At 49.7% G+C, this 27,526-nt stretch overlaps 1 protein-coding gene and 1 long non-coding RNA gene across 5 annotated transcripts in view; one reads left to right on the top strand and one right to left on the bottom strand.

The window, feature by feature from the left end:
- Positions 1–27,526, top strand: part of LOC140430841 (RNA-binding Raly-like protein) — a 2,211,286-nt gene that overhangs the window by 108,422 nt on the left and 2,075,338 nt on the right. Inside the window, exon 1 of one of the 4 annotated variants that reach the window (XM_072518570.1) lies at positions 5,854–5,935. The exons of 2 other annotated variants lie outside the window; for them this stretch is intronic. The gene's annotated coding sequence lies outside the window, so the exon portion shown is untranslated. Of the gene's footprint in view, positions 1–5,853; positions 5,936–27,526 lie in introns of those variants that run through there. One more of the 4 variants, XM_072518574.1, reaches the window with a different exon arrangement.
- The window catches only part of LOC140430843 (uncharacterized), a 110,555-nt gene that overhangs the window by 51,344 nt on the left and 31,685 nt on the right, over positions 1–27,526 (bottom strand). The window lies entirely within an intron of this gene.

Consider the following 27,526-nt stretch of genomic DNA (forward strand, 5'->3'; position numbering starts at 1 on the left):
TGGAACAGACAATTCGTTCAGTTTGCCTTCGGAGAAGAAAGAGAGGTCAGAATTTATTTTGGAAGGGTGGCGGGGGTCAAAGGTTTGGTTTTTGCGGTAGGGTCGATGACAGCACATTTAAAGGAAAGAGGAACAACACCTGATCAGAGATAACCACAAACAATATTGGCTTAAGATGGGGGCCAGAAGGGCAGCACGGTGGCACAGTGGTTAGCATTGCAGCCTCATGGCGCCGAGGTCCCAGGTTCGATCCCGGCTCTGGGTCACTGTTCGTGTGGAGTTTGCGCATTCTTCCTGTGTTTGCGTGGGTTTCGCCCCCACAGCCCAAAGATGTGCAGTAGGCTAGGCGGATTGGCCACGTTAAATTGCCCCTTAATTGGAAAAAATTAATTGGGGACAGTAAATTTAAAAAAAAGATGGGGGCCAGCAGGTGAAGTTGGGTGAGCCACAGTTAGTGTGAATGCGAGGTCAGAGCGGAGATCGAAGAGAAAAGGAAGAAAAATGTGAGTTTGTGGCTAGGCCATGCCGGAATAGTAAAGGGAGTTTGGCCAGGTGTGCTAGCGGAAGGGGGGGACTCAGCGCAGGCAGCTGATGCGAATGTCTCAATATTAGTGACAAAGAAGTCCATGAGCTCTTTGCATCTATTAGGGGTGAGGGTAAAGGAGAGAACGATTTAAAAATACCATTTACAGCAGAGGTAAGAAGCTGGGAGTTATCTTTACATTCCAGGATCATTTCGAATTGTGAACAGTTTTAGCCGATGAAATCGCGACTCGTGCTTTAAGAGGTCCAGTCAGATCCGGCAATGAATGGTTAGGCAAGTTGTCCACCATATCCTTTCAAGCCTGCATTCCCTTGAATTGAAGGAAGCAGAGATGAGGGCTGGACCAGGTGAATGGCAAAAGGTGGGAGAGAGTAGAGAGAGGAATAATGGTTTTACTGGGGACTGGGGTATTATAGGTTGAGATGACAGAGAATGCTACTGAAACCTGTCTCATTAAACAGTACTAAAATATTTTTGTCTCTAGTTAGTTCCACAACATACTGTTCTCGGACGCTACTGTGAATTTATTCTATAAGTTTCTGTTCCAGAAATGATGACCTTCTGAGGTCCTTTGGGCCAGAACTCCTTAAACACTCTCAGGTAGAATGAACAATGTTCTCCTATATTATTGGTTCCTACATGGACCAGAGCAACTAGATCTTCCCGCTCCCAGGTTCCTGTCCGGTTCATGAGGTGATGCCTTTAACCCTGCAACCAGCCAGGCAGCATAATGTTCAGAACTGTTGGTCCCAGCTGTGGTGCACAGTGTCTACCCCTGTACCCCCCACGACTATACACTCCCCCTATCACTATCACGTTTCCGTTCCCCTCTCACTTTGAATAGCATACTTCAACACGATGCCACACTCAATTTACTCATCTACACAGGCAGCAAGTATCTTGTACCTATTTAAAGATCACGGCTCCTCCATCACTGCATCCCGGATCCCCTCTTATACCAGCCGGACTACTTACCAACTCTTAAGTTCAGCTTTACTGAATTGGGGTAATGGGTGGAACCTGCCTCCTGGAACAAAATGTCCTGGTAACTCTCCCCACCTCCACCCGCTGTACCCTGACTCACTCTCTGATGTCTCACGGTGTCTGCCCTCTGGATTGCAGCTCCACAACTCGGAACTGAATCTGCTCAAGCTGTTGACCCTCCCGACAACTATGGTCATCTGAGTCTGTGACGCTCCGCACAAAACTCTCAATAAGCTCTGCGGCTCGCTGATTAGAAATGGAAGGACTGACTAAAATGGAAACCCCTCCTTTAATATCCCGCACAGGACCTATGGGGTGGAAATGCTCATCTTCCCCATGTTTTATTTTAGGGCCCAATCGACTAAATAGAAGAACAGAAATTAACTGAGGGATAAATTAAAAGGGGTCGCTCCTAAAAGACAAACGGAGCACAGCCCAGAAAAAGGAACGGAAACTTAAAAACATTAAATCAAAATGTGAAAACTGGAGTCGATGGAACAGTCCAACCCCTGCGGTGCCCACCGAGCATGGAAGGCCTCGAGTGTGCCCTCCCTGTGTTCCTTGCAGAGTACGAGCTCCACCGCTAGGGGCGGGGTATCTCAATTACCCAGTGTATATCAGCTCGGCCAGTAAGACACCAACCAAGCAGGAAGCCAGTAGGTGTCTACCGGGAAGTGTGTATATCGTGTGTAAATAAAACTTTGTTCTTATTTTCACTCCGTGTGGGCGCCTTGTGCTCTTATTAAACCCCCCACCTGTGAGCAGGATGATATTCAGAGATTAGGCAGAAGATGAAATGATGGAGACTCTGGGCGGGATTCTCCGAGCCCCACGCCAGGTCGGAGAATCGCCACAATCGCGCCAGATGCGGAGAATTGATGGCGTTTGCGCTGGCGCATTTGCCGTGGCGCTGGTCGTGGGCCGCTGTCCGTGGCCGGGCCGCCGATTCTCCGGCCCAAATGGGCTGAGCGGCCGCGGGGAAACAGCAGAGTCCCACCGGCGCCGTTCACCCCTGGTCGCTGCCAGCGGGAACTCTGCACGAAGGGTCGTGGGGCGGCCTGTAGGGCGGGGAAAGGCACTCCTTCACCGGGGGGCCTCCGATGGGGTCTGGCCCGCGATCAGGGCTCACCGATCAGCGGGCCGGCCTCCAACCCCCCAGGCCTACTTTGTTCCGCTTCCGGCCCCAGAACCCCTGCGCCGTGTTGAGTCGGGGCCGGAGCGCTGATGAAGTCCCCCGTGCATGCGCGGGCTGGCATGGCCCAACTGCGCATGCGTGGGTTGGCGTGGCCCAACTGCGGGGCGGGGGGGGGGCAGAATCGGTAGTCCCCACGCCCGTTTTGCGTCCTCGTGAAATGCAACGGCGTTCACAACGGAGTGAACACTTAGTCTTCATTTCGGAGAATCACGCCCTCTGTCTGGCATCGCTGCATGTGACCAGCAAGCACTAAAAAAGTTTACTTTCTCATTCTTTCGCTCGAGTATCTGCCATCATGATAGGACAGTAAGAACAATGGGGGCGATTCTCCGAGCCCCGCGCCGGGCCGGAGAATCGCCTCAACCGCACCACAATGCCCGTCGCCGGTGCGCGATTCTACGAGGTGGGTAGAATCGGTGGCATTTGCGCCGGCGCGTTTGATGCGGCGCCAGCTGTGGGCCGCTGGAATCGGCCGGGCCGCCGATTCTCCAGCCCGGATGAGCCGAGCGGCCGCGCGGATACGACAGAGTCGCGCCGGCGCCGTTCACCCCTGGTCGCTGCCGGCTGGAACTCTGCGCGAAGAGTCGAGGGCGGACTGTGGGGCAGGGAAAAGCGATCCTTCACCCGGGGGGGGGGGGGGGGGGGGGCCTCTAATGGGATCTGGCCCGCGATCGGGGCCCACTGATCGGTGGTCCGTTCTCTTCCACCCCCTCCCGGGCCTACTTCCCTGCCCGACCGGCCCCTGAACTCCGACACCATGTTGAGTCGGGGCCGGCGCGCTGAAGAAGTCCCCCACGCATGCGCAGGCTGGCGCGGCCCCATTGTGCATGTGCGGTTTGGCGCGGCGCCCATTTGGCGCTGGGAAAGGGGGCTTGAGCGGCGTGAACCAGCGCCATGCTGGCCCCTTGTGGGGGCCAGAATCGGTCGTCCCCATGCCCGTTTCGCGCCGTCGTGAAACGCAACGGCGTTGACGATGGCGCGGACACTTGGGCTACATTTTGGAGAATCACCCCCAATATGTGTGCGATAGGAAATATAACTCTGCATTTTCACCAGTTACTGTTGTGTATTTCTTTGCAAGTATTTTAAATGGTCAGATTGCAATCCTTTTTCCAGTACGGATAATGAGTCTGCCATCAACCATACCAATTAAATATTCAGCTACTCCTCACCGACTTACCCTCATTTGCTGGTACCTCTTTCTCATTCGTTTAAGGCAATGATATATTGGTCACCATGTCCTAAAGAATTGGTTCTTTTCGTCAATTCTTTCGACTGTACTTAATTCTTTATGTCATGGGAAACGTGAACATCGTGACATTTCACTTCAAGGGCACGGAAGAATTTAAGCATTCTCGAAAGCTCTTAATGAGGACATTTTCAGAACTGCGTGGCCTGGCAAACCTCCAGCTCCAACAGCTCATTAGACCAAAAGTTCAACTTTCTCCTTGGCAGAATGCCTTTGCAGTTGTTTCAGTTTCTTCCGAGTTTTATTCTGTGTTGATCAAGGTGAGCCTTTCCATTTTCACCCCCTCACCCCAATCCATGTCCTACTGTCAAACAATCTGCCTGGCTCAGGAGAAGGTCACACGGGCTGGACAGCCAGCAATCCACTGGACGATGTCTTCAAAACATCAGGGGAAAAAAAGAGATAAAGCTTTTTCTGAGGAAGCACTAGATATCTAGGAAACAATTATTTGAGTGTTGGCTGTATGTATTGAAGCTGCATTTCAAATCATTCTTCTACATTGATCTCTCTCTTGATCTCTCTCTCGGTGCCTCCTTTCTCTCTCTCTCTCTCTCTCTGTTTGTCTTTCTCCATGCCTCTTTCTCTCTTACTTTCTCTGCCTCTCCCTTTCCCTCGGTTCTTCTTTCTATGCTTCTCTCCCTCTCTCTCATTCTGCCTCTCTCTTTCTGTACCGGTGTGTGTCTCTCTCTGTGCCATTCTATCTGTGCCTCTGCCTCCCTCTCTGTGCCTCTCTCTTGCTCTCTCTCTCTGTCTCACTCTTTCCCTCTGTCTCTCTGTGCCTCCCCTCTCTCTTTTTGTCTTTCTCTCTCTGTGTCTCTCTCTCTCTCTGCCTACTTGTGAAGATGTACTTTCACAGAGTTCATTTGAAGCACAAAAGGTATTTATTAATCAGAAAACAGCAGCCTCATTAGTGTAGCTAGCTCACAAAATGTTTCTTTGTCTAAGAGACTTTCTCACTGTAGGATGATTCCACACGATTGGTTACACAGGCCATGTGACCCTTCCTCTGCTGTGTTGTCCTTAAAGGGGCAATCACACATTTCCCCCCCCCCCCCCTTTAAGTTCTCCAATATGATCTCCAATAACAAATTCACTCTGTCCTAAATATTAACAAAACATTATGGGCCGGATTCTCTCAGCCCGGGGCCGGGCCGGAGAGTTCCCGTGACCGCCACAAATCACGCCACGCCTCCCCGACGCTGGAATGCAATTCTCCACGGAGCAGAAAATTGGCACCATTGGCGTTGGCATGGTTGGCACGGCGCGGTCGGGGGCTGCTCTATGTTGCCCGCCCGACGATTCTCGGCCCGGGATGGGCCGAGCGGCCGTCGTAAAAAACCCGAGTCCCGCCGGCGCCATCCACATCTGCTCTCAGCCAGCGGGAACTCGGCGTGGAAGGGTCGAGGGGGCGGCCTGGGGGGGGGGGGGGGAGGGGGGTCTGACCCCGGGGGGAGCCTCCGATGTGGCCTGGCCCGCGACAGGGACCCACCAAACGGCGGGTCGGCCTCTCTGGCTGGGGGCCTCCTTTCTTCCGCGCCAGCCCCTGTAGCCCTGCGCCATGTTGCGTCGGGGCCGGCACGTTGAAGGGAGCCACTGCGCAGGTACGCGTTGGCGCCGGTGCTACTGCGCATGCGCGGATCCCGTGGGGCTCAGTTGACTCCGGGATCAGCAGCTGGAGCGGCGTGAACCGCTCCAGTGCCGTGCTGGCCCCCTGTAGGGGCCAGAATTGCTGATCCTGAGGCTGTGTTGATGCCGTCGAGAAACGTGACGGCGTTTCCGACGGCGTCAACACTTAGCCTCAGGATCACAGAATCCCGCCCCATGTTCATGAGTTGGTCAATTATAAAGCAAATCTTTGAGGGGTTTTTCTGTTTCTTGTAGAGCGCTGTAATGCTGTCTGAGATGCTTCCACAAGGATTGACGTTAACAGGAACTGCAATAATCGGTACCTCTTCTGGCACAGGTGATTCATCACTATTTATTTCCACAGAGACATCAGTTACGTTGATAACAGGTTGATCAGGTACTTTGGTGTTTACGGGTTCAAAAACATCTCTCAATGACAACACTGAATGCTGGAGCATCTCTCTACTCCTCAAGTGGTCCATAAGTTTACGAACAATCCGTCCCTCCAGCGGGGGGTGGGAATCACGCCGCGCCGGTTGGCGGGCCCCCCCCCCGGCGATTCTCCGGCCCGCGATGGGCCGAAGTCCCGCTGCTGGAATGCCTGTCCCGCCGGCGAGAATCAAACCACCTCTCTTACCGGCGGGACAAGGCGGCGCGGGCGGGCTCCGGGGTCCTGGGGGGGGCGCGGGGTGATCTGGCCCCGGGGGGTGCCCCCATGGTGGCCTGGCCCGCGATGGGGGCCCACCGATCCGCGGCGGGCCTGTGCCGTTGGGGCACACTTTTCCTTCTGCCTTCGCCATGGTCTCCACTATGGAGGAGGCGGAAGAGACCCCCTCCACTGTGCATGCGTGGGGATGCCGTGAGCGGCTGCTGATGCTCCCGCGCATGCGCCGCACGGCAAAGTCATTTCCGCGCCAGCTGGGGGGGCACCAAAGGCCTTTCCCGCCAGCTGGCGGGGCGGAAATCAGTCCAGCGCGGGCCTAGCCCCTCAAGGTGAGGGCTTGCAGCCCCTCAGGATGCGGAGAATTCAGGACTGATTCGCGCCGTTTTTGGCGCCGGTCGGCGGACATCGCGCCGATTGCGGATAATCCCGCCATGATTACCTCCACATTGCCAACATTCCACTTCAAGCACTAATAATTGATCGCCTATGCTGAACCTTTTTTGTTTTGTTGGTGCAGGAACTATTTCCTGCTTTGTGGCTGCTTCAGTAGTTTTGCCGTCTGAAGGTTCCTGTTCTAATGAAATGAAAATGAAAATCGCTTATTGTCACAAGTAGGCTTCAAATTAAGTTACTGTGAACAGCCCCTAGTTGCCACATTCCAGCGCCTGTTCGGAGAGGCTGATACGGGAATTGAACCCATGCTGCTGGCCTGCCTGGGTCTGCTTTAAAAGCCAGCTGTTTAGCCCACTGTGCTAAATCAGCCCCTCTAACTGGCTGACGGTGCATTTTGTGCACTCTGCATCCGTCGTGCACTTATTTCAACGCTGACAATGGACAGCGCTATTTCTGTTGCTTATTCAAAATGTATGTCATCTCTGCATGCAATCTGCATTGAATAGTGTCGTTGTTCACACTACAGACTAACCTATCCCGTAGCATGTCATTTAGGGTGGCACTAAAATCGTAATACTCCAGTTTAGCAATGTAAGTCGCAATCGATTCACGTGGGGCTCTCATCCGCGAATTGAATTTGAATTTCTGGGGTATGACTGATGGTTGAGGTTGCAATAAGGTTATAGGTCTGTGTTCCACAAAAACTGAGGAGAATTGCTTTGGTTTCACCTTCTCCTCTATTTTGATAACTTGGAAATAATACCAAGACGCTAGATGTATTGTATCCAGTCCTCCATTGAGAGGTAAAATAAGTCTGTTCACCAAAAGAGAGGCATTCTAGCACGTACATTTTTTTTCAGACTTTGATTAAAACAGGATACTTACGGGTGTTGGTTCAGAGGCAGTCAGGATAATTTATCCTCGTCGCCAGAATTAAAGATGCACTTCCACAGACTTCTTTACAAACACAAAAGGTATTTATTAATAAGAAGACAATAGTTTCATACCTGTAGCTAGCTCCCAAAATTTCTCTTTGCCTAAGAAACTCTCTCACCATGGGTTAATTCCACACTCTTGAGCTGCGGTTGGTCGCACAGGCCATGTGACCCTTACTCTGCTCTGTTGTCTTCAAAGGGACAATCACACACTCCCCCTCTCTCTGTCTGTCTCCCTCTCTAAATGCCTCTCTCTCTCTATGCGCATCAATGTCTCCCTCTCTCTCTCTGCGTCTCTTTGTCTTCTCTCTCTGTGCCTCTCTCTCTATGCATGTTTCTGTGCCTCTCCCCTTCTCTCAATGTCTGACTTTGTGCATCTCTCTCTCTCTCTTTCTCTGTGCCTCTCTCTCTCTCCCGCTGTTGTGTCTCTCTGTCTCCCCCTCTCTCTCTCTCTCCTTTTGCTTCTCATAGAATTTACAGTGCAGAAGGAGGCCATTCGGCCCATCGAGTCTGCACCGGCCCTTTTTGAAAGAGCACCCCTCCACCCTATCCCCATTACCCAGTACCCCATCCAACATTCAGGGCAATTTTGGACATTAAGGGCAATTTAGCATGGCCAATCCACCTAACCTGCACATCTTTGGACTGTGGGAGGAAACCGGAGCACCCGGAGGAAACCCACGCCCACACGGGGAGAACGTGCAGACTCCACACAGACAGTGACCCAAGCTGGGAATCGAACCTGGGACCCTGGAGTTGTGAAGCAATTGTGCTAACCACTATGCTACCATGCTGCCCACTCTCTATGCCTGTCTGTGTGTGTGTGTGTGTCTCTCTCTCAGTGCCTGTCACTCTGTACCTCTCTCTGACTCCTTCCCTCTCACTCTCTCTGTGTACCTCTCTCTCTCAGTGCCTGTCACTTTGTGCCTCTGTTTGACTCCCTCCCTCTCTATCTGCCTCTCTTACTCTCAATGTCCGTCTCTTTCTCTCTCTCTCCCTCTCTCTGTCTCTCTCAACACCTGTCACTCTGTGCCTCTGACTGACTCCCTGCCTCTCTCTCTTTCTCTCTATTTCCCTCTCAATGCCTGTCTCTCTCCTTCTCTCTGTGTCTCTCTCTCAATGCCTGTCACTCTGTGCCTCTGTCTGACTCTCTTCCTCTCTCTGTGCCTCTCCTTCTCTCAATGCCTCTCTCTGTACTCTGGATGTATTGTACGCATAGGTGCTTGCTCCCCTCCACGTCACATACACAAATACTCTTTCTGCAGTTGTCATTCAAGCATGGGGACGTGACTGTTGGTTATGGGTGGGGGGGGTTGTTTGGTGGGGTAGAAGTGCAGATTAAAATACAACAAATAAATTAATCAGACTGTTTCCATTGACAACTTGACTGGGAAGAAGGATTGCATACTTTGCATTGAAAATACTCCTCCCCATACCTTTTTAGTTTGTAGTAATCATGCAGGAACTCATGCCAGTGAAGGCCATTAGTTAGGTTACTGTGATTGCTGTAGTGCCCATGCCAAATTGGTGATGGTTTCTGTTCTGTGGAATGACAGTCAGTGCAAAGTCTGTTGGGGATGGTTAATAGGAACACCATTAGACCACAAGAAATAGGAACAGGAGTAGGCCATTCGGCCCTTCGAGCCTGCTTCACCATTTAATAAGATCATGGTGGATCTGACACTCACTAAGTCCCCTTTCCTGCCTTCTCTCCGTAACCCTTAATTCCCCTCTCGATTAAAAACCTATCGATCTCAGCCTTGAAAATGCGCAGGGACTCAGCCTCCACAGCTTCCTGCAGTAAAGAATTCCAAAGAATCATTAGTCTGAGAGAAGAAATTTTTCCTCAAATCCGTATGGAATGAGCACCCCCTTATTTTGACTATGCTCTCTGGTCCCTCACTCTCCCATGAGTGGAAATATCCTTCCATTAAAGTTTAGCCACAATGCTCACATTGGCTTGGCTCAGGTATTATGCATGGGGATTAGGTAGAAGAGCCAGGAGTTGCCAATTCCCTCAACCACACTCCAGCGTGAGGCATTTATTTCCGAGGAGGAGGGTGAGGAGTATCTGCGTTGGGAATTATGGTGTGGTCATTGCTCATCCTTTTTCCTGAGGTATTTAACGGAAGACAGAGACAATTGCAGTTCCTGTTCTTTTGGAGTCGACTTTGAAAAAATGTTCTTGCTCAAACACCTTGGCACATCCAGGAATGGGATTCACCTTTAACTGTTCTGCACACAAAGCTCATGTGGAGTCTTCATGACTTCTAGATGCTCCAGTCATACATTTTCATTTGCCTGTGTGCACACATTTCCAAATCTTCCTCTCCCTCACTCCCTGTCAGTTCATGTGTAGCTCACAGTTGGACAGGTACTAGATTCAAGCCAAACATGCTGATGCAGCCTTAGATTTTGATTGGCAGAAGGGTTTGCAAAAAATTGCTGGAATAATTATATGTGCTTTGGTTTAATGCCATCACACCCCAACTCCCTCCAAAACAAAGATGGGGTTTAGATCGTTAAAATAATTAATTGGATGGATTTTAACTAGTGGCACAGTGGTTATCACTGCCTCATAGTGCCAGGGACCCGGGTTCGATTCCGGCATTGGGTGACTGACTGTGTGGAGTTTGTACGTTTTCCCCGTCTCTGCGTGGGTTTCCTCCGGGTGTTCCAGTTCCCTCCCACAGTCCAAAGATGTGCAGGATAGATGGATTGGCCATGATCAATGCGTGATAGGGTGGGGGAGTAGGTCTAGGTAGAGTTCTCTTTTGGAGGGTCAATACACACTCAATGGGCCAAATGGCCTCCTTCTGCATTGTAGGGACTCTATGGATTCTGTAGTAACTACACACAGCCTGATTGCCCAAATTTAAAACCTGTTCCTGGGGTACCAAGTAGATATTACAGTCGCAAAATCTCATGGGTCACACGCTTGGTTACGATTCAGAAGGTTGAGGGCTCAAATTACATTCACAGGCTTGAATACAATTCTTACTAACATTCGGGGGTGTGGTACTGAGGGAATGCTGTGAATTGTCAAGAAAACTCTAGTGGACCATTCCCATAGAATGTTTCCTTTCTGCTCATATCAAAAGATTCCAGATATACTGTTTGACAGTGACTTACCCTTACATAACACCGTAACGATATCATAGAGCAACCCATCTTCCCCAACATCACTGCCATTAAGGTTGTGCTGCCTAGCATTAGGTAAAAAAAGTGCCTTTCAATGGGATTGATGTGCTAGTACAATAACTTTAATACTTGGCTTGGTCAGTTTTTTATTTCCTTTTCTAAATATCTTTGTTTTTCTCACCACATTGATGGGAGTGTGCAAGGTGATTTGCACTCGATTAATGGGCTGGAGGCCTGTGACTCCATGCCCCCCGTCCCCACTGACCAACCCCCACAGCGGAAAGTCCTACCGGCGGAATTTGGTGCAAGGTTTTCCAAGCGTAGCACTGACGTGATGGACTCCGTGGTGTGTCAACGTGGTCAGTACATAACTGAGGTGCCTGCCAAAGTTCAGTGGAAGGTCCCTCGTCCACCTCACAATGCAAATCCTGCTAAACATTGGCTAATACAATATATTGCTGTGTGAAATTGGATGGAAGATTTGCATTTCAAAGGCTGTCAAGGGATTTGAAGCACTTTGATGTGTACTTGGCTTTCAAGGAAGCCTCTGACACTCTGTTGTCTGAGGCAGCAGATGTTAGGGAAGGGTAAGTGAAAATGCACTGATTTTTCACTCTACAGCCTAGACTGTTCTTCAGCTTTAAGGCAGGGTTGACTGATGCATGTTGCATGTCTCTGTTGGGCATCTCTGATGGCGGGTCTCTGTTGGGTGGGGGGGGGGGGGTTCTCTGTTGTCGGGGTCTCTGTTGGAGGAGTCTCTGTGAAGAGAGAAATGGAGTTAATGCTTCGAGTTCAAATGACTCTTCAGAGCTGAAGAAGAGAACTCGAGATGTTAACTCTATTTTTCTCCCTCCACAGATGCTCTCAGATCTGTTGACCTTTTGCAGCACTTTCTGTTTGTTACTGTACTGCAACATTGTTCATTATGGCTGCCTAATGGGTCTGTTACTGGACTAATAATTCAGAGACCGGGACTAATGATCTGCAGACGTGTATTCAAATTCCACCATGGAACTCAGGAATGTAAGTTAATTTGATGAATCTGGAATAAGAAGCTAGATGACTGTGAAAGTACCTGATTGCCTTAGAATTCCAACTGGTTCACTGATGTTCTTCACGGGAGGAAATCAGCCCTCCTGGTCAGACCTACATGTGTGACTCCAGGCATTAACACTCCTCTGAAATGGCCCAGCAGCAAACTCAGTTGCCACCAGCACCGAGAACAATGAGGGATGGGCCAGTGCGACTCACATCACGTGGGTGAAAAGGATAATGGACTGGATTCTCCGGCCACCCTGCCATGTGTTTCTCAGCGGCAGGCCGCTCGCTGGTGGCATGATTCGCTCTTCCCACCACTAATTCCGGCCAATAAAATTAGATTTTTTTGGCCATTTTTTTTGAAAGAGAAATGCTGAGGTCAATTACAGTCAAGTCAATTTAGACTCTGAATTGAGGTTCGAACATTTTCTGGTCCGTTTGGATCACCTCATAAACACATTCACTTGTTGAGACTTCAAGGACACTGATGTATTTTATGCCTCACACGTGTGAGGTGGCACGGTAGCACAGTGGTTAGCGCTGTTGCCTCAAAGCGCCATGGACCCGGATTCAGATCCGGCCTTGGGCCACTGCCTGTGACGTCTGCACATGTCTGCGTGGGTTTCCTCCGGGTGCTGCGGTTTCCTCCCACAGTCCAAAGATGTAGGGGTAGGTGGATTGGCCACTCTAAATTGCCCCTTAGTGTCCAATGATGTGCAGGTTAGGCAATGGGGTTGGGGGGGTAGAGAGAGGTGGTTGGGTGAGTGGATTTCGGTAGAGAGCTTATTCGAAGTGTGGAAGCAGAGTTGATGGGCCGAATGGCCTCCTTCTGCACTGTAGGGATTCTATGATTCTATGTGTGGCAAAAACAAATTGAAAGAGGTGACATCATTCTGTTCCAAATACTGAGTGAAATGCAAAGTTACTGACTGTAACTGATGCTTTATTTCTGATTCCAATGTTGAATATGATCATGTTCCTTAAATATTAGAATCTGGAAGATTTGGCCTTAATTTTTGGAGTAATTCTGTTTAAAGTCTCGTCTGCACGAAAATGCACCCTGTGATTCATGGAAAATAAGCAGAATTGCTGTCTTGTGTTGTACTGGTTTATATATTTCTTTTTTGAAAAAAATGTCTTCATTTTTTTTTCTTTGTAATTTGTAGTACCGCTTTCTGTTTATAAAAGAGGCTATAAAGTTCACTTGATTTAGTTCTGTATCTTGCCACTCTCCCATGGGGTAGCCTTTTATATTATGAAGAAAGACTAATCCAATTGAAAGTCTGAAAAGTACTTGTAAATCCCTGTCCTATAATCTGACATGCAAGAAATCAAGAGTTGAGGACTTTTGTGGTAACGATTGCTCCAGGTTTTGCCTTCTTATAATGCAACATTTTCTGGGGCTCCCCAGTTAACTCAGCAGATAATAATAAAATCAATAAATTATGCAACAAAAAAGGATTGTTGCAGGTTTAGTCGGTAGACAGGGCAGGACTGGAGTTATCCTCAGTTTGTGGTGATTAAATGCAACCACTGATAATGTTAGAAAAATAACTGTGACTGGTGGAAAAATACCAGCATGGACAATAAAGAGGCAATTTTGCAAATCTCTTCTCCTTAGTCTGCTATCATTGGCGTGGAGAGTGTCACATTAAGGGCAACACAGCAGATTAAGAGTCACATGGCCTGGGGGACCAATTGTTACTCAGAGTGGGCACGATACATGTAGGGAGTGGGCTGCTTCCATGCAGCTGCTGAACAATTCTTATCAGTAAATCCTAATGTGTTCACGAATGAAGTCTTTAAAATGGACCTTTACAATTGGTGGTCAGAATTTCTACTCCTGCACTCCTGGTACACATAGTTGCTAGTTGCAGTGTAGCGTTAGGAGATTGATTTGGTCAAATTGAACAGTTGGATGAGGGCAAGATTTTACTTGGCTGTGAGGCTTCTCATAGCCGAATATCCATTTGAAAGTTGCAAGGCTCCACTAATTGCATGGAGCCTTACGAGATGTGAGGGAAGAGATCCATCATTTGTTTGCCAAGAAGTTCTGACCACTTGAGAGTATATGTAGTGGCAAAGGTACGCCTACAGTGTCGAGACTCTTGAATGAAAATAGGCCACATGTGTACAGTATCAAAGAGTGCTAGCACCTGCAGAGTAGCAGTTCTCTGTTTAATGTGAGGGTGAGGGTGAGGCTCAGGCAGGGACTGCCAGAGACATAAGAACAGGAGAGGGCTATTCAGTCACTCAAGCTTGGTCTGCGATTCAATGTGATCGTGGCTGATTTACAACCTAACTCCAATTACCTACCTGCACCCCATATCCCTTATAACTTTGGTTTATCAAAACAGGCTATCTAATTTTAAAATTAACCATTGATCTAGCATCAGTTGCCACTTGAGGAAGCTAGTTTCACAGTAACTTCATACTTGTGAGAAGAATAGATTATTATTCAAAGTTCAAAGTTCTGCCCCTTTTTGTGTACAAATATGTGCCTCTGATCTTTGGGCTATGCCCCCTAATCCTAGATTTCCTTATTGGCACAGTGGCTGGAATTCTCTGGCTGTCGGGATTCACTTTTCCCACTAGGAGCGCACCCTTGCCAGTGGATTTCACAGTGGGGTGGGTTGGTTTCAATGGGATATCTAATTTCTAAGAGGAGGAAGGATAGAATCCCACTGCCAGAGAACAATGGAACACCGAGAAACACGTGGCTGGGAGACGGGTGAATCCTGCCCAGTTTCTCTCCAGCTACCCTCGTGTCTTAAACATTGATCAAATTGCCCCTGAACCATCCACGTTTATCTGATCTTGAGTCATAATTTAATTCATGAGTTCCAAATAACGTTCTGGTAAACCTAAATTGTACCATTGTACCCTTTCAGGTTTGGGGATGACAATGGGGATGAGAAACATATCAGCAATGATCAAATGGTGGAGCTGACTCAATGGGCAGAATGGCCTAATTCTGCTCCTGTATCTTCTGGTCATATGTTGCCCAGATTGCTCATAGTGCTCCAGGAGTGAACTCCCAGGGCTTTAAGCAATTGATGGGGAGGTGGTGGCACAGTGGTTTGTCACTGGATTTAAACCAGAAACCCAGAGTAATGCTCTGGGGACCCGGGTTCGAATCCCACCACTGCAGATGGTGAAATGTGAATTTTTTTAAAATCTGGAATTAAAAGTCTAATGACCTCCATGAAACCATTGTCGATTGTCATAAAAAACCTATCTGTTCATTAATGAACTTTCGGGAAGGAAATCTTCCATCCTTACCTGGTCTGGCCTACATGTGACTCCAGACCCACAGCAATGTGGTTGACTCTTAACTGACCTCTCAGGGGCAATTAGGGATGAGCAGCAATGCTGGCGCAGCCTGCGACGCCCACGTCCCATGAATAAAAACAGGTAATCTCCTCCATTGTATTCTAACCCTCTAGATACAAAGGCCAATATTCCATTGGTTTTTTAAAAAACTATTTAAAAAGATTTGCCGTCTCTGTTCAAGACATTTGAATGAGCTGTGTACCTGGACTGCCAAATTTCATCGGTACGCTGATGATTCTCGCTTCTCACTATTTAGAAAGTAACCCCTGTTCTATTCTTTCGTCTCAACCCCATGATTACCTACATTAAAGTCCATTTGCTACAGTTTTGCTCATTCACTTAATATATGAATCATCCTTTTGTAATTTTGCGCTTCCATCTACATTGCTTATTGTGCAGCCTAACTTTGTGTCTTTGACCAATTTGAATATGCTGCTTTTCCACCACGCCTGGAAGTAACGTTTGGAGTAATCCTGCGATAAAGGTCATGTACATCTCTTAATATTCTGGAAGGCGTAGAAGCTTCTCTTGATGTGAATGCCCTGTGGAACTAATATTGCCAGTTTATTTTTAATCAAAGTTTCTTAAAGGGGCATTTTTGATGTTGGGAATGCATTTGGCAGTTCTCCATGTGTCTTGCACACGTCATTCCATGTCATACATTTAGCAGTGATCAAAGCTATAGTTTTGAATGAAGCAGAAAATAAATGAGGTTATTAAACTTGCAAATTTAAACTGAAATTTTAACTAACATTCCCAGCCTGTGGCAGAGTTTACTCATTTGGGAGCTGTCCAGCTCCACAGGTCAACAACCCTTCAGGTTTTTAATGCATAAAACTACATCAGATGGTTGTTAAAGAAATTAAACCCCAGATATGGAATACATATTTCCGCATTTTTCAAATAACGCGAGTTAGCAAGATGAAAAAAAATTAGGGATGACTTCAGGCATTTTCAAGGGTAAAGGTTGGCGAGGTCAGGGTAAGTTAGATTAGACAGAAAAAGAGAACACAGTAAAATTGAGGAATGAGAAAGAGGAGCAATGAATCTCAGTGCTGGCGCGATACCATCGGCCGCATGTTTCACATGTTCCAATGAATGACTGATCAAATCGAACAACATGTTCCCCTGGCTGTTTGCAACAGGCAGGGTACAGATCGCACTCGAGCAGACTGCTCTTGCAAAACCGAAAACATTACGAGTGGGACCTTCTGATCGCTATCCCCCAACCCCCATCCCCTACAGCGTGCTTTGCGGCAGCAGAGATGGCCTGCCATTGGCCGGCGACAGGATCCCCTAGCCCCCCCCCCCCCCGCTGTCAAATGGTTATCCATTGTTCGCATTTTCCGCCTCCAAGGAACACGCCACGGGGGAGTCACTGTTGGCGGAACCAGAAGATGGTGCCGATGAAAAAAGCCGGAATATCCTGCCCAATGTGGACTGTTCGTATTGATTCTGCAATTGGGCAGCAATGGCTGAACAATCCTAAGTGTGCTTATAGCTACACTAGCAACCAATTTAATATAATCAGTTGAGCTCATAAAGTGGCTCATTGATGCTTGTGTGACAATTTTAGGTACATTGGATGACAAATATATTGGGTATTTAAGGGTTTAAAACTTAGGGTTAGAATGTGTTTGATTGCACTGGTCATGTTATTTTTAATAATTCTGTTCTGCCTAGCCTGTGTAATTTTAGCAGCCAGCAGGTGAAATTAACAAATAAATGTATTTTTCAGTTTGGACTAATGCATAGTGGTTTGCCTGGGAAATGCCGGGAGAGTTCATGTACTTTCAGTCCCTGGAAAGTTAATTGGTTTTTAGCTTAGGGTGATGCTGTCAGTGCTGGGTGGAGCTGTGGAGCGAGGCAGTTTTGAAGAAAGGCTTTTGGAAGTGAAGTCTGATCTGGCAACATTTGTTTTTTAGACCACAAGTGAAGGCAGTTTTCTTTCTCAGTTTTAAAGAAAGTTTTAAAAGCAGAGCAGTCTTGTCTGAAGACAAGGAAGAGGCTGTAATAACCCAGGTGAAGCAGCTTTTTGAAGATATTCAGTTAGAGTCTGATGGGGCTCTAACAAGAGCCAGAATCTGTTCCACAATGCAAGTATTACTGAATGCTCTGCTGACTTTTAAGATGGATTGAGAGCTGTAGGTTTCTTTTCTTGTTGTTTAATGGGAAATTGTTAAATAAATAGTGTTAAGGGGTAATTGTGAGCTGTTCTTTTCCATAAGTGAAGTTAAAAGTTTAACATTGTATTTATAATAAAGTTTTGTTTTAGAAACACCAAAGTCCTATATTTTTCATACAATAACTTCTAGAGCAAATCATTCTTTCCATGCAGACTTAAAATGAACTAAAATATTGGAGTTTCAATCCAGTATCCTATTCACTGTGGGTCTGGTCTGGGATTGTAATACTTGCTAGAAGAAACGTACATTTATATTCAGGGATGCGTCCTCAAAGAAAGAAATATTTTCAAGTTGGAGTCTAACATCAGTGGCAGGGAAATTGTTGGAAAAAACTCTGAGGGACAGAATTAATCTCCAAAACCGGTTCCTAAGATTCACTCAGCGCTGACAAGTCTGGTTTCTTCCTCTCCAAAATACACAACCTTCGAACACACTGTTCTGCACTCTTCTGCTTAAAGGCACATTCCAAAAATAATGAAATAAAATAAATGGGAACAAAGGAAATCAGGAGACAGAACTCTTCCAATTTTCTGGCACTTTATACTCAGTACAGTTTCTTCAAATAATTGTGGCAAAATAAGGATAAATGTCAGCATTTTATTGAAGTAACATGTTATTTTCTGTTGAAGAAATAACTCTATGGGAGTGAGGGGAAGAAATGGCTGTTGAATTTTTAAGCCACTTAAGTAAATTGACTTAAATTTACTTCAGCCAAGTAAATTAGCTTTGACTTTTTGACAGAAAAGGTCAAAATTAATTCTTAACGCCTGTGAGGACAGATCCTAATTGCTGACACCCAAGACGTGTAAGAAGACAGACAAACTGCATGTTTGATTATTCCTGTCGCATTTTATTATGAAAGCAAAAAAAAAGCCTCTCCGAATAAACTTAGAAGTGGCTGCACTTTGCATTTGGGGTGGACAAGGAATAGATGGAAGTTTAATGTGCAGTGAGTGGCACTGGAGCACTTGGGAAAAGAACATTGCAGGGTTGGGTGGGTTATTCAGAGAGGAAGGAACAAGGCCTGTCAGGTTGGGCGGTGGGGAAAGAAACTGAAGGGGATTGGGAGCACAATAGGAGACAAAGATGTACAGACAAGTAGGAGGATTGGAGGAGAAGCCTGCCGCTGTTGGTGGGACATTTTCCTGCTGTACCATCAACCCAACTCCCACCTGAAAGGAAAGAACAACACAGAGAAGCAGCAGGGGATGAGAAGAGAAAAATCAAGAGTTAAGTGGCGGAAAACAGAAGCAACTAGTTAACATAGCAGTAAATGCAATTTGGACAACCTTCTTCGATATGATGTCCAAGGTTGCGGGGGTGAGGGTGGAGTCGTGCCCGAGAATGGCAATCTTCGGGGTAACAGACCAGCCAGGACTTCATATGAGGAAAAGGGCTGACGCCCTTGCATTTGCTTCCCTAATCTCCCACTGGCCAATTCTGCTTGCCTGCCGATCAGCAGCACCACCCACTGCTGCAGACTGACTGACAAACCTATTGGAATTTCTCTATCTGGAGAAGATCAAATACACCATTCGAGAGCCGGAAGATGGCTTCCACAAAACATGGGGGACATTCACCAACCTATTCCAAGACCTATTTGAAGCCAACAACGGATAGAATGGGGTGAGGGGGGGACGGGGACGGAGGGTTGCATGGGAACCGCCAGAGCCACAGAAAGCAGACACGAATGAGGGGGAGGCAAAAGGGAGGAGAGACCCTAGGAAACGCCAAAGGGGAACCCGGGGAAAGACTGACACCGTGACCAGAGGGCCCCTGACAAAACTCTAAAAGTAAAGCAAACGCCAAAACGTACCATCGACGGTGAAAGGAAGGGCCTAGGATAGGACCCGGAGACAGCAGCAAAGGGGAGGGGAGGTGGGGGGGGGGGGGAGAGGGGGGGTGAGGGGGGGGGAGGGGGGGGGTGGGAAGCAAAGGGGGGGATGGAGGGGGGTGGGTGGGTGCCGAAAAGAAACAACATGTAAATAGTACATTATAATGGTTTCATCCATTCCTTGTACAGTGTAAAAATATAAACTTTAATAAATATATTTATAAGGAAAAAAGAGAGAGCTATCATATTATCTGCCTGTGAATTACAGATGGTGATGCAATCAATTGGCATAAAATGTGTTCTATATATTATTTTGTATTGTGTGCAGTTTTGGTCTCCTTCCCGAAAGGAAAGGCAAATCTGCCAACTGGGAGTGCTACAAAGCTTCATTAACTGATTTCTGGGATGAGGGGATTTGCTTGTGAGCAGAGGTTGAGTAAACCACATCAATATTCCCTGGAGTTTACAGGAATGAGGAATGGTATCATTGAGACATTTAACATTCTTAAGGAGTGGATATTCAGAAAATGTTCCACTGGTTGAACAGTCTGGCACAAGCACTAGGATAGACGGTGTTGGCCATTTTGGACTGTGGTGAGGACAACTTTCTTACTCCAAATTTGTGAATCTGAGGAATTATGGGCGGGATTCTCCCGTACTCGGCGGGGCGGGGTGTCCCAGCGGGACAGAGTGGCCTGACCCATTCCGGTGTCGGGCCACCCCAAAGGTGCGGAATCCTCCGCACCTTCAGCGGCTAGGCCCGCCCCGGAGTGGTTGGCGCCCCGCCGGCCGGCGGGATAGGGGCCTGGCGCCACACCAACCGGCACTGAAGGGCCTCCCACGGCCGGCGCAGGTCGGCGCAAGCGCGGGAGCGGCAGCATGTGCTGGCGTCATCCCCGTGCATGCACACAGGGATTCACTTCCGCATCGGCCATCGTGGAGGACCACAATGCCCGATGCGGAAGGAATAGAGTGCCCCCATGGCACAGGCCCGCCCGCGGATCGGTGGGCCCCGACCCCGGGCTAGGCCACTGTGGGGGCACCTCCCGGGGCAAGATCCCCCCGCGGACTGCCCAGGAACCCCGGAGCCAGCCCGCGCCACCAGGTCGCGCCGAAGGGACCTACTCTGATTTACGCCGGCGGGACCGGCTACAGGCGGGCAGGACTTCGGCCCATCGAATTCTCCGCATCTTGAGGAGCCGAGCCCTCACCTTGAGGGGCTAGGCCCCCGCCGGACTGATTTCCGCCCCGCCAGCTGGCGGGAAAGGCCTTTGGTGCCCCGCCAGCTGGCGCGGAAATGACTTTGCTGTGCGGCGCATGCGCGGGAGCGTCAGCGGCTGCTCACGGCATCCCCGCTCATGCGCAGTGGGGGGGGGTCTCTTCCACCTCCGTCATGGTGGAGACCATGGCGAAGGCAGAAGGAAAAGAGTGCCCCCACGGCACAGGCGCGCCCGCGGATCAGTGGGGCCCGATCACGGGCCAGTCCACCGTGGGGGCACCCCCCGGGGCCAGATCGCCCCGCGCCCACCCCCCAGGACCCCGGAGCCCGCCCGTGCCGCCTTGTCCCGCCGGTAAGAGAGGTGGTTTGATTTTCGCCGGTGGGACAGGCATCTCCAGCAACGGGACTTCGGCCCATCGCGGGCCGGAGAATCGCCGGGGGGGGGGGGGGGCTCCAACCGGCATGGCGCGATTCCCACCCCTGCTGAATATCCGGTGCCGGAGAATTTGGCAACCGGCGGGGGCGGGATTCACGCCAGCCCCCGGCGATTCTCCGACCCGACGGGGGGTCGGAGAATCCCGCCCCTTGTTCAAGATTCTCTTTATGTTAATGTGCAGGTTCAGTGGGCAGTTAGGAAGGCAAATGCAATGTTAGCATTCATGTCGAGAGGGCTAGAATACAAGAGCAGGGATGTACTTCTGAGGCTGCATAAGCCTCTGGTCAGACCCCATTTGGAGTATTGTGAGCACTTTTGGGTTCCGTATCTAAGGAAGGATGTGCTGGCCTTGGAAAGGGTCCAGGAGAGGTTCACAAGAAAGATCCCTGGAATGAAGAGCTTGTTGCATGAGGAACAGACTCTGGGGGCGAAATTCTCCTACCCACCCCGCCACATTTCTGCCCCGACCGGCCGGCGGGAGTCTCCGTAACACCGGCCGGTCAATGGGGTTTCCCATTGTGGGGCAGCCCCACGCCGTCGGGAAACCCCCGGGCGCCGGCGAAACGGAGACTCCCGCCGGCGGAGAATGACGCCCATGGTCTGTACTTGTTGGAGTTTAGAAGGATGAGGGGCGGGGTCTTATTAAAACTTACAGGATACTGTGAGGCCTGGATAAAGTGGACGTGGAGAGGATGTTTCCACTTGGAGGAAAACCTAGGACCCGGGAACACAATGCTCCTTTAACACAGAGATGAGGAGGAATTTCTTCAGCCAGAGTGTGGTGAATCTGTGGAATTCTTTGCTGCCAAATCACTGAATGTCTTTAAGACAGAGATAGATAGATTCTTGATTAATAAGAGGATCAGGCGTTATGGGGAGAAGGCGGGAAAATGGGGATGAGAAAAATATCAGCCATGATTGAATGGCGGAGCAGACTCGATGGGCCGAGTGGCCTAATTCTGCTCCTATGTCTTATGGTCTTAGGGCCGTATAAGCAGTAAATAAAAAGACAGAGCTGAGCAATTCCACAACCAACTGATCAGATCCAAGCTCTGCAGTCCTGCCACATCCAGTCATGAATGGTGGTGGACAATTAAACAACTCACTGGAGGAGGAGATCCACAAATATCCCCATCCTCAATGATGGAGGAGCCCAGCATATCTGTGCAACAGACAAGGCTGAGGCATTCGCAATAGTCTTCAGCCAGAAGTGTCGAGTGGATGGTTCATCTCGTTCTCCTCAAGAGGTCCCCAGCATCACAGATGTCAATCTTCAGCCAATTCAATTCATTCCATATGATGTCAAGAAATGGCAGAAGGCACTGGACACTGCAAATCCCTGACAATATTCCGGCAATAATTCTGAAGATTAGTTTCCCAGAACATGCCATGGCCCCTAGCCAAGCTGTACCAGTACAGCTACAGCACTGGCATCTATCCGGAAATATAGGAAAATTTCACCTGTACATAAGAAACAGGACAAATCCAACCAGCCAATTGCTGCCCCATCAGTCTACTCTTGATCTTAGTAAAGCGATGGAAAGGGTCATCAACAATGCTATTTAATGGCACTTGCTTGGCAATAACCTGCTCACGGACGTTCAGTTTGAGTTCTGCCAGGGCTACTCACTTCCTGACCACATTACAGCCTTGGTTCAAACATGGACAAAAGAGCTGAATGCCACAGATAATGTGAGAGGGACATAAAGGCAGCTTTTGACCAAGTGTGGTATCAAGGAGCCCTGACAAAACTGGGGACAATGGAAATCAGGGGGAAATCCCTCTGCTAGTTAGTGTCATACCTGGCACAAAGACAGATCGTTGTGGTGGTTGGAAGTCAATCACCTCAGTCCCGGGGCATCACTGCACAAGCTCCTCAGAATAGTGTCCTAGGCCAAGCCATCTTCAGCTGCTTCATCAATAACCTTCCTTCCATCATAAGGTCAGAAGTGGGGATGTTCACTGATGATTACATAATGTTCAGCACCATTCGTGACACCTTAGACACTGAAGCAGTCCATGTCCAAATACAGCAAGACTGTTGGTGTACCTATGCCTCAGGGATTGCAGTGGTTCAGGAAGGCAGATCAGCACCTTCTCAAGGACAATTAGGGATGGACAATAAATGCTGCCCTAGCCAGCAACACCCGCATCCCGTGACAAACAAAGAAAGAAAAATTAATGAATGAGTTTTTTTTGTCTTCAGCTATTGGGCGGGATTCTCCCATCCCGCAGCAGAGTGTCCACGCCATTGTAAACGCCATCGCGTTCTACCATGGCATGAATGGGCCACTCCCACGACTCATTCTGGCTCCTACAGGGTGCCAGCACGGCGCTGGAGCAGTTCGCGCTGCTCCAGCTGCAGATCCCGGCGTGAACTGTGCGCCGTGGGATCCGTGCATGCGCAGTTGCGCCGGTGTCAACGAGGACATGCGCAGTGGCGCCGGAGCCGACGCACGCATGCGCAGTGGCCTCCTTCAACGCGCCAGCCCCGACGCAACATGGCGCAGGACTACAGGGGCCGGCGCGTAGGAAAGGAGGCCCCCAGCCACAGAGGCTGGCCCGCCGATCGGTGGGCCCCGATCTCGGGCCAGGCCACATTAGAGCCCCCCCACCGGGTCTGACCCCTCCCCCTCCCAAAAAAAAAGGCCGCCACCCGACCTTTACACGCCGAGGTCCCGCGGGGCCGGAGCAGCTCAGAACGGCTCTTTTCCTACGCCCCCATTTGGGCCGGAGAATCTGCGGGCCAGCCGCGTAGAGCGGCCTGCGACCAGCGCTGCGCCAATGGTGCCGATTCTCCGCTCTGCGGAGAAAGGTACTATATTCAGCGTCGGGGCGGCATGGCCCGTTCGCGGGGATTTTCCGGCCCGGCCCAGGGCTGGGAGAATCCTGCCCACTGATTCTGCTGGCTGTTCCTGCCATCCCGTATAAAGCCATTCTATCTCCATCAATCCCTCCAGGCCTTCCTGCTGCTACTGAACACCTGCAAATTTATTTTTTTCCGCCATGACATGTTATTTTGAGAATTATGTGGCTTCTGTTTTTGGCAACCTGCCAGCTTGCTCTCCTTTTTGGAAAGCAGATCTGCAGGTTGTTCCCGTCACTTACCCCAGCCACACATAGGACTGCTTTTTCTCCAGGGTCCTCCCACAGATTGAATGAATGCCTATGTCGTTCTCAGCTGAATGTTTCCCTGAATGGAATTATGCTCCCTGTCGCATATTAATAGTTCCATCAATAAACAATCTGCCGTCACAATTTTGCACTTGATTGAACTTTTAAAATTGTGTTTATTTGATGTGATTACATGCCATTTCATGCTTTATCTATGCGTGCCTTTCAAATTTAATTTGCAGATTTTTAATATATACATATTTATAATGTATTATATTTGCATGTTAGACACTCCTTTGGGGATCAGCATCCGTTACGCCTCTGGGTGGCATCTCCACAGGATTTTCCTGTCACAGAGCTACCTGTGATACAATCTCATATGGAGCCGTCTGCTCCTCCAAGGAGAGGCTGCAGATCCTCGCTTAATCCTGTGTATATGGTCGCATTAACATCTTCTGGTCTGTCCGCAGTTATCTGAGCTCGACCAACCTGGCAGTGGACACTCTGTAAATGGCCTTGGGGTTTGTGAGGGTAAAGCGACATTTACTCTCTTTGTGAGCCTAGAATCCTTCCTTGTCAGATGTGGTATGCTTCTGTTAAGAACCGGCTTGGGCTGAGCTATGGTTGCTCCTTCCCAACACTCTCAGTTGAGGCTCAGGGAAGGAGACTGGTCGCCTTTCACAAAATTTCAAAGGATAGCTAAACCCCATTCAACTGTATCCGCCCCCCCCCCCCCCCCCCCCCCCCCACCCCAGCCCCCACCTGGAAGCAGTGCATTCAGAGAAAGAGTGAATGAAAATGATCCAGTAAAGAGGGCAAACCTTAATCCAGGGATAGGAAGACGGACTTGGATTAATATAGTACCTTTCATGACTGTACGAGCTGCCAACATGTTTTATCGCCAATGTATTACTTGAGAAGTGTCGTCACTGTTGTGGTGAAGGGAACAAAGCAGCCAGTCGGTGCACAGCATGATCCCTAAAGCAGCAATGAAATAAAGAGCCTGAAAATCTGTTTCAGGTATTGGTTGAGGAATCAATGCGGGTCAGTACACAAGAATGCCTTGCGCTTTTTTCAAAATAATTACATCCACCTGAGTGACAGGTGAGAATTTGATTGAACATCTCACCAGAAAGATTCTTGGTGGGATTCTCCGTTGGCTGACACCAAAATCGGGAAATACGATTGGGCGGAGAATAGGTTCCGATGGCCAAATTGCGGCGGGCACCAATTTGACACCAAATCTCAATTCTCCATCGCCTCGACAGCGGGGTCAATGTGGTCCAGAACGCTCATACAGTAAACACCGTTTGCATATCATTAGAGGGCCCGACCCGATATTATCTGGGGCCTCGGCGATTCTCCGTCTCCGCTGGGCCGAGTTCCCAATGGCATGGTTCACTTGTGCTGTTAAAAATTGTGAAACCAACATCATGGATGCTGAGGGTGAGGGGGGCGGAAAGTGTCCAACATCGCCATAGTTTGCTGACGGTTGTGCCGCTGGCCAGGGGGCTTCTGCCAGGGCTGGGGGAAGTCACGGGTGGTGGCTAGGAGGTGGGCTCTCAGGTTGGGGAGAATGGGCACAGAACACCATTGGCCCAGCGGAAAGGCAACCATGCAGCTGCACATGTCACTGTGAACTTAGGGCCATGGGTTGTATAGGGGTCCCCCCAGGCCACCATGCTAAGTACTCTCCGACCGACCCATAAGTGAGATGGGTGCACTCCAGCACAACCGGTGCCATCTTGTTGGCTGGGATGGTGTGTGTGGGGATTATAATATGCCTATGCGCCTGCAGCTTGTCAGCCTCCCGAGCCTCACAGATCTGGGGCGTCATTCTCCGACCCCCCGCCGGGTCGGAGAATCGCCGGGGGCTGGCGTGAATTCCGCCCCCGCCAGTTGCCGAAGTCTCCGGCACCGAAGATTCGGCGGGGGCGGGAATCGCGCCGCGCCGGTTGGCGGGCCCCCCCCGCTCGATTCTCCGGCCCGGATGGGCCGAAGTCCCGCCGATAAATTGCCTGTCCCGCCGGCGTAAATTAAAGCACCTACCTTACCGGCGGGACAAGGCGGCGTGGGCAGGCTCCGGGGTCCTGGGGGGGCGCGGGGCGATCTGGCCCCGGGGGGGTGCCCCCACGGTGGCCTGACCCGCGATTGGGTCCCACCGATCCGCGGGCGGGCCTGTGCCGTGGGGGCACTCTTTCCCTTCCGCCTCTGCCACGGTCTCCACCATGGCGGAGGCGGAAGAGACTCCCTCCACTGCGCATGCGTGGAAAACTGTCAGCAGCCGCTGACGCTCCTGCGCATGCGCCGCCCGGGGATGTCATTTCCGCGCCAGCTGGTGGGGCAACAAAGGCCGTTTTCACCAGCTGGCGGGGCGGAAATTCCTCCGGCGCCGACCTAGCCCCTCAAGGTTGGGGCTCGGCCCCCAGAGATGCGGAGCATTCCGCACCTTTGGGGCGGCGCGATGCCCGTGTGATTGGCGCCATTTTGGGTGCCAGTCGGCGGACATCGCGCCGTTTCGGGAGAATTTCGCCCCTGGTAAATCCTGCACTGTTTCTCATTGGAATCGATTGTGTTCCACGTGGCGTCGCTGAATCGGTCCAAGATTGGCGCCAGTTTTGGTGTTGTGAAAGTCCACGAATATTGCCCCGGCACCAACACTTAGGGCCGGATTCTCCCGCCGCAGGAACGCGAGCCAAGTAGAATGGAAAAATCCATTGAACTCTGGTAGGATTCTCCAGTCACCGGGTGAACTCCGCCGGAGAATTTTGTCCTTAGTCTCAGGAACGGAGAATCCAGCTCTCTACTTCTGACAGTCCTGCACATGTGCTGGTCTGCATTCCGTGTCACAATTTCCCGGGGCGGGGTCTTAAACCTACAACCTTTGTCTTTAATGTGAGGGCGTGGGCAATGAACCACGACTAACGCCTGAAGAAAGGACTGGGATTGTGTGTTGCAATGGGATGTCTCTGCTGCTTTCTCGTTGAATGACATTGATGTTAACCACAAAATCTCAATCTTTCTTTAAAACCCACTCTCCAATATTGAAAATTGACCAAATATCTTCAATTTTCTTTTACCCTTTATCGCCAATCCTTTGGGCCGGTGTGCAAATCAGTCCGATGGATCCATTTTTTTCTTTTTATTGAATTTTTACTTCAAATATGCAGTTTGATCTTTACCCCCTACCGCTCGTATTTTTAAATCTCTGGCTCTTCTTTCCTCTGATGAATCTTCTGCAGCTAAATAGGGCAGGAGCACTGTTGACTGCAAATGCGGCCTGCAGCCAACTGGCAGAGGCACACTTGGCATGGCTCTCCCAGTTGTCATTGTCTTAACCCATTAAGTGCTGCCAGAGTTTCTACTCTGCTCCCGCCTCACGTTGCACAGTTTCAGAGCCATTGAAGCAGGACAATTATGCTGGTTCTATGATTCCCATTTCTATTAGCCTCTGTCTGTTATTTGCGGGATTATGGAGAGGTTCTGCCAGTGGTTCTCTAAAAGCTTCCCTTGTAAATGTATATGAGCAGTCAGAAGAGGATCCTTTCTCACTGTAGGCGAATGACTTTGGATTACATCGGGTTTCCAATATATAGTTAGGCCACGCGTCCCCACTGGCCCAATATCAGTGATTC

Source organism: Scyliorhinus torazame, chromosome 10 (assembly GCF_047496885.1).
Source record: "Scyliorhinus torazame isolate Kashiwa2021f chromosome 10, sScyTor2.1, whole genome shotgun sequence".
Taxonomy (NCBI): domain Eukaryota; kingdom Metazoa; phylum Chordata; class Chondrichthyes; order Carcharhiniformes; family Scyliorhinidae; genus Scyliorhinus; species Scyliorhinus torazame.